Here is a 15,237-nt window from a genome sequence, read left to right on the forward strand (position 1 = left end):
AAAGAAAGAGTTGTATATTTAAAGAGTGTTCCTTGCTCTGATTCTCTTAAGGAAAACATTAGGCGATCAGTGACTCAGAAGGCAAGGGCCGCCGGTTAACTTTTGGATCCCCTGCTCAACACCTCAGCTTGAGGACTGAATTCAGGGCTGAGGAAAAGACAGAAATTGTACTTTATTGGTCACTTTAAAATGTTTGTTAGCTGTAGGACTTTTGCATGGTGAAAATGTGTAATTTTTGTTAGATGATTGGAGTAAATACATGAGGAAATGATTGGTATAAATACGTACATGCACATGTATTTATCTCTCACTTCCAACGGGTTATGATCCATATCTTTGCTTGGGGGTGAGTATTTGGAACATGGTTTGCATTTCCCCTTGTAAATGATATTCTAAAAAAAGAAGAATTAGTTTCCAAATGTGTCTGTAGTTTAACTCTTAATGTTCTTTAAGCCCAGCTCAGTTTTTAAGACATTCAATCTTCATTTCCAAACCACATTCTCAGGGCAAAGATGTGTGTTCAGGTCCAAATCAGGTCAGCAAACACATCTGGGAGCCAGCAGCTCCTTTGGATTCAGCTGGAAGGGGTGTGTCGGAGTGGGGATTAGGGGCAAAGGGCAAGAGTAGACAGGATTATGGAGGGTTCACATGATGCTTTTTGGGTAAACTCCTAAGAGAGCTAGCATCCATCAAGCACCTGTTATTGGTCAGGCCCTGGCTAAGGTATTTATCAAATCTCATTTTCTCATTTTCTCCTCCTAGTAGTCCAGTGAGGTTGGCATGATTATTTTATTTATTCCATTTTACAGGTGCAGACTTACCTACGCAACTTGCCTAAGGTCCCAAATCTAGGAAGTAGCAAAGTCAGAACTTGAACTCAGATATGTTTCCTTCCAAAGCCTTTGTTGTTTCTGTTCCCCATGGTACTATTGGTCTGTCGTCCAAGTGTAAGGTCGTTTGTTTGCCTTCCGAGCAGGAACAACAGAGGGAGGTAGGAACTCTGGGTTAGTGGCTGAGCACGATTTCTGAACTGAGGAAGGAGTTAAGCGGGAATGGAGGAGTGTTGAAGAGGTGCTGAATACTTCCACCTCCTTGTTCACCCACAGTATGTTCCTTTGGTGATTCTTCATCAGCTGGGGCAGTTCACATTATTTCTTGACTTTATGAGCACATGAGGACCATCTGACAGTCTGACAGTGGTTGGCACATTCACACTGCTCTTTTCAATTTCTCAAGATCTGTATCCTGAAGAAGTGAACAAGGAGTCAACATGAATTAGCAATTATGAAACTAGGACATGAATTCAGAGCAAAGGTTCAAGTCCTGGATATGCTCCTTACAAGCTGTGTGAGCCAAAATGTCCTTGATTGAAATACTGGGGTAACAACTATATGTACAGGTTATGGGGTCATTGTGAGGATGAATTAATATATGGCAAGCACTCAGCACAGTTAATACAAGTTAGTAAGCATTCGTTCAGTGCTGGATTGAGTGATTAGCCTCAGTCATGTACTAGCTGTGGGATCTCATGCAAACTCACTAGTTGGGAGAGGCTAGATCCTGCTGCTGTAACAACAATCTGGAAACATCAGTGGTTTACCACACGGCAGAGAAACAGTGCTTGCTCAAATTACATGGCCATTATGGACTGGCCCAAAGCTTGGCTTCTCCACCCCTCTCTGGGACTCAAGGCAGCCTCTTCTGGAACATTGCCTGTGTGTGGCACGTGGACGAGAGAAGCCCAACACGAGCTGGGAGACATGTGTCACCTCTGTGTACTTTTTGTTGGCCAACATAAGTCATACCGCCACTCCTGAGTTCAACAGTGCAAGGGTGGAAAATCCTCCTGCAAGGGGGGAACTGAAGGGGAGAACTCTGTAATAGTTTATCATATACTCACGCAATTGACCAGCTGGTCATCCTGAGGCCCAGCTCTCCGGAGAGTGCCTGCACGTAGTAAGCGTTCTTGAATCAGAATATTATCACTACTCTCACAAGTGCACTTGGGGCTCCATTTCCCCCTTGTTTGGCCTAAAGTGGTGTCGGACCCAAAAAAAAATGTCTAGTTGTGCCTTATTTAGCTCCACATCTGGAGAGACTCAACTGTACCACATATTTGTTCCTAAATCACTGAATTGCTCACTGAATTGGCTGCCGAGCCACCTTTTCCAGACAGAAGAGGAAAAATTTACTTGCGAAGAGAAAGAGAAGGCTCCTCCTGGCCAGGCTGAGGCTTCTTTTGGAGACCAGCCATTATAAACAGAGAAGATTTATAACAGCGAGGATGCCCCAAACAGAGAGTAGAGTGGAATTCCAGGGGATCAGCCTGGAGGAGTGGAAGGAGGGGCCGGCGCGCCGTCAGAAGACTGTCATCAGCCGGCAGTGTGAGCTCAGGTAAGCTCTTCACAGCTTTGCCCCTCAGTTTCTTCATCTGTAAAAGGGGGTGGTTGTGGTAGGTATACTGACTGTTTCTCACTGAGTGGGGAGGAGAGGAAGGGGACATGATACACATGATGAGTGTTACAAACCATTCCACCATAGTTTAACAAAATGGTTAAATTTAACAAAATGACGGTGTATGAAACGTATCTGATGATTACAATAATTTGGCAGTAAATGTGGGGGTGGTTGTTGAGTCCCCAAAGCACCTAACAAATTCCCAGTTCTGAACGCTCTTTCCAAGAGTTGCAAAGAAGAGAAAGTTATATTATTTAGGTGTTCAGTTTGCTGGCAACCGTCTCAGGCTCTAACTCAGCATTAGTCATGATTGACTAACTTTTTCTCTAGAAAATTAGTTGGAGCGTGCAAACACAGAGACACAGCATGGCCTCCTGGAACAAAACAAGACGCACTGAGTCTTGGGGCAAGATTGTGAGATCAAAGGCCAGGTGGGCTGCTTGCTTGGCTGCTTGGGGACCATTTGGTATCATTTCCGTATTTCGCTCAGTCGGCATTGCTTAACTTCCACTCTCTCCATCATCAAAAAGTATTTTTAGTCCCTTTCATTACAGGAAACCTTTGGCATTGTTCTCAGAGTTGGTCAGAGGCAGGGAACATGGGTTTTCCAGTGTTAATACACCTGTAAATAAGGGCTGGCAAGTGCATCTTCATGTCTTGGAAGGAGTATTTACTCTTATCTAAAGCTGTGTTTTGTATTTGGTCATTGGAGGGGACTAGAGTTGCGCTTCCCAAGTAGTGCAGTAGTAATAAAAGAATCCACCGGCCAATGCAGGAGACTCAAGAGACATGGATTTAACCCCTGGGGTCGGGAAGATCCCATGGAGTAGGAAATAGCAACCCACTCCAGTATTCTTGCCTGGGAAATCCCATGGACAGAGGCGCCTGGCAGGTTACAGGCCATAGAGTCACAGAGCCGGACATGACCTAGCATGCATGCGCCTGCAACTGGGAGCCAGAGCAAATGTCCTCTCTGGGCTTCTAGTGTGAATGTGGCTTAGCTCTTTGCCAGCTAGCTGGCTTCCTGGGAGCTTCTCTCACCTGCTAGGACTGATTTAGGGGTCTCTCCTCCTCTTCTGTGTTTCTGTATCCATCATTGTCCTTGCCCCTTTATTTACACCACAAATACTTAATTTTGTAGCCCTTTCTGTGTGCCAGGTGCTGTTCCCAGTGCTTGAAGCGTGTTAACTCATGGAGCTGTCACAACAGCTCTAGGAAGTGCGTACTTTATGGAATCTCCCCTTTAGTGGGAGAAATGGAGACACAGAGAGGTTAAGTCGTTTCCCTCAGGCCGCACAGCATCGGCAGTTATGAGGATTAAACAAGATAATGTCTGTAAAGTGTTTCACACTATGCCTGGCACACAGTAGGTGCTCTACAAGTGTTCATAAAAAACAGGCAGAGTCTGGGGCCCAGACAGACTTTCAGGGGCAGGAGCCATCTGCACCAACTCCTGGGAGCCAGAGGCCTGTTTACCCCACCCTACTCTCAGCAACCGGGAAGAAAGTTCCTTGGAAGCCGCCGCTTTAGCCTCTCTTTTGCAGTGGCCAGGTTAGTCCCTCCAACCTGGGGTCCTCATCTGTAGGATGCATCTGATGACTGGGCAGACTTTGCCCAGGTTGTGTGACACATGAAGGAAGTATAGTTGTAAGGCAAGGCATATGGCTAGAGATTTGTCATCAACAGATAATTATTAAGAAGAGCTTTGGGGTGGAGGCTTCTTTGTGTACCCAGAGATCTTCCTCTGCTGAATTCAGAACTGCATCTGCTAAAAAGGGGGCTCCTTTCTGAGACATGCAAATCCTTAGACCCCCTTAACCAGAGGCCTGGTTTAAGGGCACAAAGAGTGTTTAGTGTGGGAAAATTCTTAAATGTTAACTGCAATGGCCTTTGAGGGGCCAGGAAACCTAAATCCTGACTCTTGAAGTCCTGGGGCAGAGTTGATGCTGGAGGAGGTTGGTGAGCTGGGCAGACTTGGCAGGAAAGTGGGGAAGGGAGTTGATGAGGGAGGGCCAGCCACCAGCTTGCCATAGGCATGGATTCCCCAGTCAGCCATGTCTGGAGTGTGACATCAGTTATTTCTGTTACCCAAGATAATACTGAGTCAATCCAGCCCTTCTATCATCATCTCACTCCATCAGGCTCGTGACAGATGTTTGATGGAGGCTGAAGGGAGGCCTAGAGAGATTAAGCAATTCCCGCAGCTTCTTGCGACCTTGCTGAAGTTGGGGAATATTTGAACTCCGGCTTCTGAGTCTCATACCGGAGCCTTCTCAGCCCTCTGCAGGGTCACGTGATGTGAACCTTTCCATTTCCCTTCTGACTCTGGAAAAACTGCCTCTCACTTCCTTCTTAAACCCAACTCTACAAATAGCCCTTCTTGAAGCACTTCCTCGTGGGGGGTCAGTGAGGAGAGTGGGGGCCCCATGCCCCATGATTCCACTTTCTCCCCACTCCCAGGATAGAAGTGTGTGGAGACACCCATCTGCCACTCTCCACACTTCCTTCCTCCCCCCAGAAAGAGAAGTGACTTTCTCTGGCTGCTGAGGTTGGGGAAAGGTCTTCTCACTGCTCTCCCCCAGAGCAGCCTGGTCTCTGGAAGCAGGCCTCCTCAGCTTCCCTGTGAAAGCACATCTATGGGTCAGGGCTCTGGCCTGTCTTCTGGGGGATGGTCTGTCCCAAGACCTCAGTCAGGGGAAGATGTTCAGAAGCCCAACCATATCTTAGGGCTTCCCAGGTGCTCAGCAGTAAAGAATCCGCCTGCCAATGCAGGGGACACTGGAGATGTGGGTTCAATCCCTGGGTTGGGAAGTTCCCCAGGAGGAGGGCATGGCAACCCACTCCATTATTCTTGCCTGGAGAATCCCTGGACAAAGGAGCCTGGCAAACTACAGTCCATGATGTCACAAAGAGTTGGACAGGACTGAGCATGCTTATACAACAACCATGTCTTAGAAATCTCCACCTTCTGCAGTCTCACTGCCAGAAACAGCGCAGCTTTGACACTACTTCTGACAAAATCCTCTATTTCTCACTTGAATCTGAACCCAGAGAGGGAGCAATTTGTGTTTCATCCTTACTATTATTGGTTGCAACAGCCAGTGCCTCAGTTTCCCCATTGGCTGACGTTCTTCTTTTCTTTGGATACTGTTGAGAGAGAGAGAGAGAGTGTGTGTGTACATGTGTATGTGTGCTCAATGACCTTCCCCCCTAATTTTTAATAATAGTTCTTAAGGAATATGCAGTTCTGTTGAGCAGCTTCGTCCTACCCGTAATAATTCACCAACTGATTTAGTCAGCAAACATCTATTGAGTACTTGCACTGAGCCTGCTTCTGTTCAAGGAGCCAGGGATGCAAAGATGAAAAGATTCATTCCCTTCTCTGGAGGACCTGTTGATCTGGCTGGGGAGGCATGCCAATGAAAAACCGAAATGGTTGTGGCAGTGCAGGCATAAAGTGTGCAGCAGAAGCATAAAGGGTGTCAACCAGGAGGCCTTCCTGGAAGAGGGAAGCTGGAGCTTGGAAGTGAAAGAGGTGGAATTGGTCAGGTGGCCAGGAGAAGAGAGGGCACCCTTTCAGACAGAGAGGCATATGCTAAGTCAGGGTGATACAAGGGGGAATGGGGTACTCAGAAGTCACAAGTAATTTTCCACAGCTGGAGTTGGAATGCTGGGGGGTGAGTGAGGATATGAAGGGGGTGAGGATGGGAGTTGGGGAGTGGCAGGAAGCAGGAGAGAAAGGGCAGGGCCAGATTACCAAGCCATATTTATGCTTTGCTAAGGATCTTGAAATTTATCGTAAGGGGCAGTGTTTCTCAGAATGGGTGATATGCGTACTTGTTGACACTTGATAAAATTTTGGATGCCCCAGACTCACTCCAGAACTGTAAGGAGAGGTTTGGGGGCTAATAAAGACCCTGATGATTCTTAGAATCAGACACATTTTGGAAAACACTTCTGAGCTATGGGGTTTGGAGCAAAGGAGTGGCTTGGAGAGAACTGCCTTTTCATGAAATCAGTCTTGTACGTGGAAAACACACTGGAGGCAGGGTGGCCAATCTGAAGGTCTGGGGACAGGCGAGGATGCTGTCTGTGTGATGTGAATCTGAGGAGGGGAGGGCTGGAAGGGATGGGGGTCGAAGAGAAGGGTCATGTACCCTATATTCACGTGAGCTCTGCAAAGCTGTCCTCTTAATATTACATGTCTACTGTGGGCTGGATCATGGCCCCCTCCCAAATTCACACACTAAAGCTCTAACCTCAGTGCAATGGTAATATTTGGTTTCTCAATCTTTAGCAGGCATCATAGTCATCTGGGTGGGTTGTTACAAGCAAATTGCTGAGCTTCATTCACCCTCAGAGTTTCAGATTTAGTAAGTTTCAAGGTGGGGCCTGAAATTTGCATTTCTAACAAAGTTTTCAGAAGATGTTGATGCTGCTGGTCTAGGGCCCTACTCTGAGAACCACTGTCCTATAATATAGTATCAGCCTGTTGAGTCTCCCATTATCCTTCACCTGAAATACTGCACCAGCCTCCTTACTTGGATTCATATTTTTACTCCCATTCTGCTTAATGGATTTTATTATGTTTTATGACTGCCTAGTAATTTTAAAAGCACCCTTCTTATATTTGGGGAAATTCCAATCTTTAAAGTTTTAATCCCTGAATTTAGAATGTAGAAACTTCAAATTCCCAGCTTTCTTTGCAACTAGGATGTGACTTGGTGACGAGACTGTCACTTAGTATGCTTATTAGGAGACTCTGGGTTCCTTGGTGGCTCAGACAGTGAAGAATCTGCCTGCTAGTGCAGGAGACCTGGGTTCGATCCCTGGGTGGGGAAGATCCCCTGAAGAAGGGGATGGCAACCCACTCCAATATTCTTGCCTGGAGAATTCCATGCACAGAGGAGCCTGGTAGGCTACACTCCATTAGGGTCACAAAGAGTTGGACATGACTGAGCAACTAACACTTCCTTTGATTCAGCAGTGAACAGTTTGAAAAAGGAAAAAGGCTGTGCAGAACTTTTTTTTTTTTTTTAAATAGCCAAAGCAATGGCTTTGGGGTGGAAAGAATGCCAAAGTTGAGTTCCACACGCAGAAGTATCACCAATGGGGCATCAGCAGTGAGCGGGTTTCCACCTTGTGGTTTAAGAATTGTCCCTGGACCCTTGATCTTGATCCTGAGTCTTGTTTTTCACGTCCTCCAAAAAAAAAGAAAAGAAATCTATGAGTTTCCCACTATTCATTTTTTGCTTTTACTTTTCTTTTTTTTAAAAAAAACATTTATCCGTGTGTTTGGCTATGTCGAGTCTTAGTTGCGTCCTGTGGGATCCCTCACTGCAGAGTGCGGACTTTCTAGTTTTGATGCACTAGCTTAGTTGCTCCTTAGCATGTGGGATCTTATTTCTCCAACCAGGAATGAACCCCTGTCTTCTGCATTACAAGGTGAATTCTTAACCACTGGGCCACCAGGGAAGTCCGTCCAATATTCTTTTTCAATAAAATCTTTTAAAATAAAAAAATAATAAAATACATTTCTCTTTGTTAAACCAGTCCAAGTCAGCTTTGTTATTTGCAACCAGGAGCTCTGGGTGATACTCTCTCCTGGAACCCATTCCCTGCTGAATTGAGGTCATACTCCAGTCTGATTCAGTCACACTTGAGGACACACCCCCTTCTCACCTTAGTTCATAAAGCCCTCTGAAGGGCATCCTCCTAAGGCCCCCATTCCATCTGGCATCGCTATCCTCCTTGCCCATGTTGACAGAGCCTCACCTGCCATCATTTATTGACACAAACATGTCTAGCTTGTATACACCACAGGGCCTTTGCACATGCTGCTGCTTTTCCCTTTGGATTGTCACATGATTGACTGTTACTCAGAACTCACATTGCTCGATATGAATGACATCCTAGCAGAGTACTCTTTCCTAAGGACACAGTTTAACATGGCCAACATCCAACTTGTCACAGGTGTTTTGTCTTCTACAGAGCACTAATTATGATTTGATATTTTGTTATTTATTTGTTTCTGGATGTCCCCATACTCCCTAAAGAATATAAACTGTGAGAACAGGATATTTTCTCCCCATCTGTTGCTTGTCTTTTCAGTTTCTTACTGGTGTCTTGTGAAGCACAAACGTTTTTAAATTTTATGAGGTCCAATTTATCAATTTGTTCTTTTATGGGCTATATTTGTAGTGTCACTATTGCTGAAGTCTTTTCCCAACTGAAGGTCCTGAAGATTTGCTCCTATGTTATGTTCTAAATGTGTTATTGTTTTAGCTCTTACATGCAAGTTTACAATTCAACTGGAGTTACAGTTTGTGTATAACATGAATGTAAGGATTTTTTTCTCTCTGACTATCCAACTGTCCCAGCGTTACTTGTTACAAAGGCTATACTTTCACCAGTGAAGTGCGGTGGTAGGTTTTTGAAAGTCAATTGACCATAAATGTAAGAATAAATGTAGTCATTTATTTCCGGACCCTCAGTCCTGTTCCATTGATCTATATGTCTATTTAATGATTTGTTTTGTCATCATATGTTTCTTTAATCTTTCTAGAATTTGTTTTGATTCATGGTATGAATTTAAGGTTGAAATAGAGTTTTTCCTCCTCTTCAAGATGTCTAATGAATATCCTGTCATTGTTTACTGAATAATCGTTTCCTTCTCCAATGATTTGTTATGTTTACTAAATGGTTAAAAGGCATTTTGATAGAAACATCCTGCATGTAACTGTGACTCATCCCATTTTCCTCCATCCAGGATTTGAGAAACCCCTAATCCTGTATTCTGTTTAACCAAATGGTAACAATTGTCCTTGCCTCAAAAGAACTGACATTGGCAAATAGGAAGAGGACGTTGACATGCTAGAATAATAAACACAGAACAGATATTTGCATTGGACCTCAAAAAGGGTTCTTGAACAGTCGCTGAAATGAAGGGATTCTCAGGGGAGTTTCATATTTACTTTGGGTGGAGCTGTGGTCACTTCATTTTAAAGTTACCTAATCCCTCCTGGGATCGTTCCTACCTTTTTGTCTGACACTATTTTTTTTTTTTTTTTTTTGGCAGTATTACCGTTTATTGGTGACAAACTCTTGAGTTTTATTTACATAACATGGGAGAAGATCTTCTAGTGTAAACAATCATTTGGCGTAGTACTGAACTTGCAAGGCTACCATGCTTTTCATCTGGATCATATGCAGGACCTTGTCAGACACATTTCTGTGCACAGTTGTGTGATGTCAAAAGCAACACGGTTTAGAGGTAAATATGGTGTCTGGCACTATTTTAATCTTCTGGTGGTGGTTGTGAGATTTTAAATACTAAATGAGTATAACTTCTGCAGGAAGACTCTGCCCACACCAACAGAGTTTAAAGGTCAATATTTTTCTCAATGAAGACACCCAAGACAGATTTGTAAAATTTCCAAGAGACCTAAGGCAGAGCGGAGAAATTTGCATGACTCTTGATCCAACGAAGTTTCAATCGGACTTGACAGGCTGGAAGCACCGTTGAAAACAAGAAGATGAAATGAAACTCAGAAAAATGTAAACAACTCATTTTGTCTGGGGAAAAAAAAAAGAAAAATCAATGCCAGGGTGAGGGAAGCTTAGTAAAAAGAATGAAATTTTAACTGCCTGAGAACTCAGCATGGTTGTGTTGACTTAGGCCTATCCTGTTTACAAGGAGTCGTGCAGTAGACCAAAGACACCAGGGAAGAGTTAAGGAATCCCAGGGAAGGAACACGGGGAATCAGTTTCACCTGCCCTGTAGACTGCCTGGTCTCCCAGCCACACAGTGCAACTACGTCTGACTCGGGACTAGGTCAAAGGCAGACCCCACCACCAGTGCTGCCAACAGCCACACGAAACAAAGCATATTTAAAAATACCCCAAACTTGTCCAAATTTCCCAAGTCATCAGGAACTGAGCTCTTTGTAGCTCAGCCTAAGAATTAACTTAATCTAGTTCTTTTTGCATTTCCCCTTCTGAGATTTTGAGGACAAAGTCTATTTTAGACAATAGGGGGTTTAGAAAGAAATCAAAATTTGTTTTCTTTCCCTCTTGCTCTCTTTCCCTCTATAAAGAAATCAGAGCAAATGAATCACTTGCAATTTTGTTGAAATGTTTAGGCTGATTAGGGAAGTGAATTTATTAAAAATTTACACTACCTGAGAACTATAGATACTTTGTATACTAAAATTTTTTTTTCATTTTATATATGTTACTTTGCAACCTTTTGAAATCGAACACAAAATGAAGCATTTATCATTTCATTAAATATTATTCTGCAATAGTGGTTTTTTAATCTTTTCAGCAGTGAACTTTAAAAAAAATGAAATCTTAACCTATTGCTGTGTAAGAAACCATTTGAAACTTAGTGGCTCACAAATATTACAATTGTTTATTCTTTCAGGATTCTGCAAATTCTAAAGGTTCCACAAGGAAGAACTTGTCTCTGCTGAATGCAATGTCAGATGTGGAGGTTGTGGGAGCCACTTTCAAGGTGTCTTCACTCACTTGGGGACCCGAGGTACCTAGGGCCCTGTGAAAGCCGTTCATTGGTAGAACTTTAGCTTTTGCCCTCTGTGAGATGGGAAGCCGCTGGAGGGTTTTGGGCCCAGGAGTGACATGATCTAACTTAGTGTTCACAGGATTACCTTGGCTGCTCTGTTGAGAATAAACTTTAAAAAGGGGTGGAGGAGCTGTTAAAGGGAGGAGCAGGGGGACCCCTTAGAAAGTGATTGCCATACCCAGGTGAGAGTACGTGGCAGCTTGGACAAATGCGGCAGCAAAGGAAGGGGACGAGGTGATTGATTTGGATTAATATTCTTCTCTGCTTTCTCCTACTTATTTTATGGAATTATTGCACTCTATGGGGTTAATTGAGTGTAAGTTTGAGGTAGTCATCAACTCGACTAATATTTCTTGACCATCTATTCTTCAGCTTGTGGTTTCACAGTGCAGGAAACCCACTGGCAACTCAAGATGTATCTGGAGTTTTGATATGAGTGAGTAGCTTAACTCAGGTAATATCTGAGCACACTGATTGTGGTGTGGTTTAGTCGCTAAGTCATGCCCGACTTTTGCGACCCCATGGACTGTAGCCCACAAGGCTTCTCTGCCCATGGGATTTTCCAGGCAAGAATACTGGACAGGTTGCCATTTCCTTTTCCAGGGGATCTTCCTGACCCAGGGAGCAAACCCAGGTCTCCTGGGCTGCACGCGGTCTCCTGCATTGCAGGTAGATTCTTTACCCACTGAGCCACAGGGAAGCCTGTGACACTGATTAATGCTTTGCAATTTAGACTTCTTTGCAGTAAATCCAGCTCTTCTCCAGTCAGGAATGTACCCCTGCAGTGGCGGGAACTTTATCTACATGACCCTTTTGAGCCACCATCTGCCCCTCACAGCTGCCCCGTAAGGGCTCAACAGACGTGGGTTTGGCTAAATTGCCTCCCATTGGCCTCCATGCAGGTTGGAGCAATGTGGAGATTCCTAAGAATAGATCCAATTCTTGAAAGCCTCTGAGCACTGGCATACTCTCCTGGGCTCCTTTTGGCCTTTTTTTTTTTCTCTCTCCCCCGTCAGGGAGCCCCAGCGTTCTGCAGCTCTTACATCAGCCGGATGCCAGATGAGCAGAACAAAAGATGCAACATGGTGACTATTCACATCTGTACTTCTCCTAAGCAAACAGAACTGATGCCCTTAGCAACGGGGCTCTCCGGCTCAGGGCAGGGGAAATATACCCTGAAGGGGGAAGTTTCCCTTCTAAAAGCTGACAGAACCACTTAGGATGGCAAGGAACATCGTAAAACAGAACATTAAACATTCATGGTCTACAAAGCCTTGGAGGTTTAAGCTGGGTGTCAACAGAGAGGTTCTAATCTATGTAAACACTGCGTGCGAAATGCCAGCAGAACTTTGGGCCTTATTTGGATCGAGTTTTTCACTGCCTCCCTCAGGAAAGAGGGTTATGCAGGCAAAAAGAGATACTGTCATTTTCTTCTGAACTCAGAAGTAGGCATCGCTTCCTAGGAATTCCTTGAGCCGGCTGGTTCCCACCCTCGGGTCTGTGCTGCAGCCTGGCTGGGCCCTGCCCTTCTTGCCCTGCTCTCAGGAGAGAGCAAGTCAGTCTTGGAGGGGCCTTCCTGTCCCCTTCTCTCTCCTGAAGGCTGTCAGCCAGAGCCCAGTGCTGAGTGAGACAGAGCAGAGTTGGGGTAGGAACGTGTACTCACTAATAATAATTGCAAATGACTTACTGTGGGCCAGACAGGCTTCTATCTGACCCAGGTGCCACAGTAGTAAAGAATCTGCCTGCCAGTGCAGGAGACACAAGAGATGAGGGTTCAATCCCTGCATCAGAAAGATCCCCTGGAGTAGGAGATGGCAACCTCCTCCAGTATTCTTGCCTGGAAACTTCCATAGAGCAAGGAGCCTGGCGAGCTACAGTTCATAGGTTCATGAAGAGTCGGACACAGCCGAGCACACACAGGGACAGGCCTTATTCTTTTATTTATTCTCACAGCGCTGTAAAGTAGGATTATTGCTGTTGTTTTATAGACAAGCCAACTGAGGCCTGAGGCTGAAAAGTCAGTTGCCCTGTGTCACAGAGGGGGTCAGCCACAGAGCCACAAGTTGCTCCAGGCAGTCTTCCTCCAAGCGTGGATTCTTTGCTGTCAAGCTACAACTTGCCCTGACTCTCATTTTTAGAATGGAAAGAAGAGATGAACTGCTTAGAGATGTTAAGAAAAAAGAAAGCAGGAATTTTCCTTCTTACATGAGCATCCTCTTCTGCCATCATTAAATACTGCAAACTTTTTTTTTTTAAAGTGGAACAGTGCTTCAACTTCCATTTGGACATCCATTTCTACACCTGACTATTTCTGCTTCTGGGGGCGATCCTTGATCCAGACCTTGCTAATCAAAACACTGGTAAGGAGATTGGAGTGACAGCTTTTGTTTGAGCCTGTAGGGAAATAGTGTCATTCTTTTCTCACTAGTTTTGAGCCAGGGAGGCGGCAGCTTCTGCTGTTATTGGCAGCCTTTTTATGACCATGAGGAAAGATTGTCTGAGAACTGAGTTAACACATCAGGGAGAGACAAGTGCACAGAGTGACTTTCTAGAGCCTGAACTCACCCTCTGAGCATCTGAACCAAGCCAGGCACTCTTCAGTTATGTGCACTCATAAAATTTCATTTTTGGTGATGTCAGTTTGGCAGAGGTTTACCACTACTTGTAACCAAAAGAATCCTAATGGATACATTAAACCTTTTGTACGTGTGTGGTTGGTGCTACAGTCTGGGCTGTAACTGGGCAATTAAAAATGCCCCTGGGTCTCACTGGGAGCTCAGAGGCTTGAGGAGAGCTGCAGGGCTTGGGCGAGTATGGATTAGAGCCATGGGAATAGTATCAACAAATATTTGTGCGGTCTTTACCAAGCACCAAATACTGTTTTAAGTGTCTTTTATCTGTATTGGTCCATTTAAGTTACTGTTATCACCACTTTTTAAAAAGATGGAAACCAAAGACGCAGAATGGTAGAGAACATGTCCAAGATCACACAGCTCTTGAGTTGGGAGTAGAGTGCTGCTGGGCTCCAGACGCAGCCATCTTGCTGTGGGCATGCCCTCAGCATTCCCCGCTCGCCGCCCCTCCTGACTTTCATCCAGAGAGCAGACACTCCAAGTGCTTTCAGGGGATACAGGAATATTCCTGTGGAATAGAGTTTGCTGTTTCTTTTTCATTTTTAACAATGAAATTCAGAAACACAGGTGGAAATTCAAGGGCAGTGGTTTAGGAAACTGAACTGCGTGAGTAGAGATGAAGACTCACCCCTCGGTTTTCCCTTGGACTCACTGGTCTACCCGTGACATGGAAGGAGCAGGAGCAGAGGGCCGTAGACAGGCACCCAGCGTGGCCAACTCTGTGCAACACTCCCTCTCTCCAGGCCCCATTGACCTCTGTCGGTTCCTGCCTGTTTCTCCAGTCTCTGCCCTTCCCAGATCCCCAAGGCAGCCCCATGAGCGCTCCCCAGTGAGGCCTGCCCACCCCCGTTTCAAGGGAGGCTCACCTATGGCTGGCAGGAAGACCTTGGCCCAGCCCCCGTGCAGACTCAGCCTCACTGAGGCTCGTGGAGCTGAGGGTGAGCTCTGGCTCTCGTCTCGTTCTGCATCTCCAGCAGGGAGCCTGGCCCACCGAGGATGCTAAGTGTTGCCTGATCAGAGTGGCGTGAGTGTTGGGCTTCTGGTTTGCTCACTGCCGCTTCCCGGTGCCAGCCTCGCCATTGAATCCTGGCTCCTCTTTGCCCCAGGAGCCAAAGAACTTCCTTGTGTTGAGTTCACCTATGTGACAGGCAGTGTCCAGAGGACTTAACATGCATGTTAGGGCTCTGCCCGTGCCCCCTGCAGCCCCCATGGACACACTCCTTGAGGGGTGACCGTCTGCCTCACACCCTACTGTTGTAATGTGTTCCCTTCTCTGGAACTTTAGGTATGAGCAGTCGCCAGATTGACCCCTGAGCTGGCCCACCTGTTGGACTCCTGGCTTGTGGACTGGTCCCCGCTTGTCCCCCAGGCCCACCTCTCTCTCCACTTGGATGCAGAGCGATCTCAGGGGGTCCTGATTGTCTCCAGCTTCTCGCCTGGCACTTCGGCTTCCCTGGTGGCTCAGATGGTAAGGCATCTGCCCGCAATGTGGGAGACCCAGGTTCAATCCCTGGGTCAGGAGGATCCTCTGGAGAAGGATATGGCAACCCACTCCAATACTCT

At 45.7% G+C, this 15,237-nt stretch overlaps 1 long non-coding RNA gene across 1 annotated transcript; it reads left to right on the forward strand.

Annotated features, from left to right (window-relative positions):
• The first annotated feature begins 9,547 nt into the window (after positions 1-9,547).
• On the forward strand, positions 9,548-13,398 carry LOC110139617 (uncharacterized). Its single transcript, XR_011482569.1, has 4 exons — positions 9,548-9,730; positions 9,813-10,065; positions 10,883-10,999; positions 13,300-13,398. It is a non-coding gene; the product is annotated as an uncharacterized lncRNA (long non-coding RNA).
• Positions 13,399-15,237: the final 1,839 nt, after the last annotated feature.

The sequence above is a fragment of the Odocoileus virginianus genome, chromosome 21, assembly GCF_023699985.2.
Source record: "Odocoileus virginianus isolate 20LAN1187 ecotype Illinois chromosome 21, Ovbor_1.2, whole genome shotgun sequence".
NCBI lineage: Eukaryota > Metazoa > Chordata > Mammalia > Artiodactyla > Cervidae > Odocoileus > Odocoileus virginianus.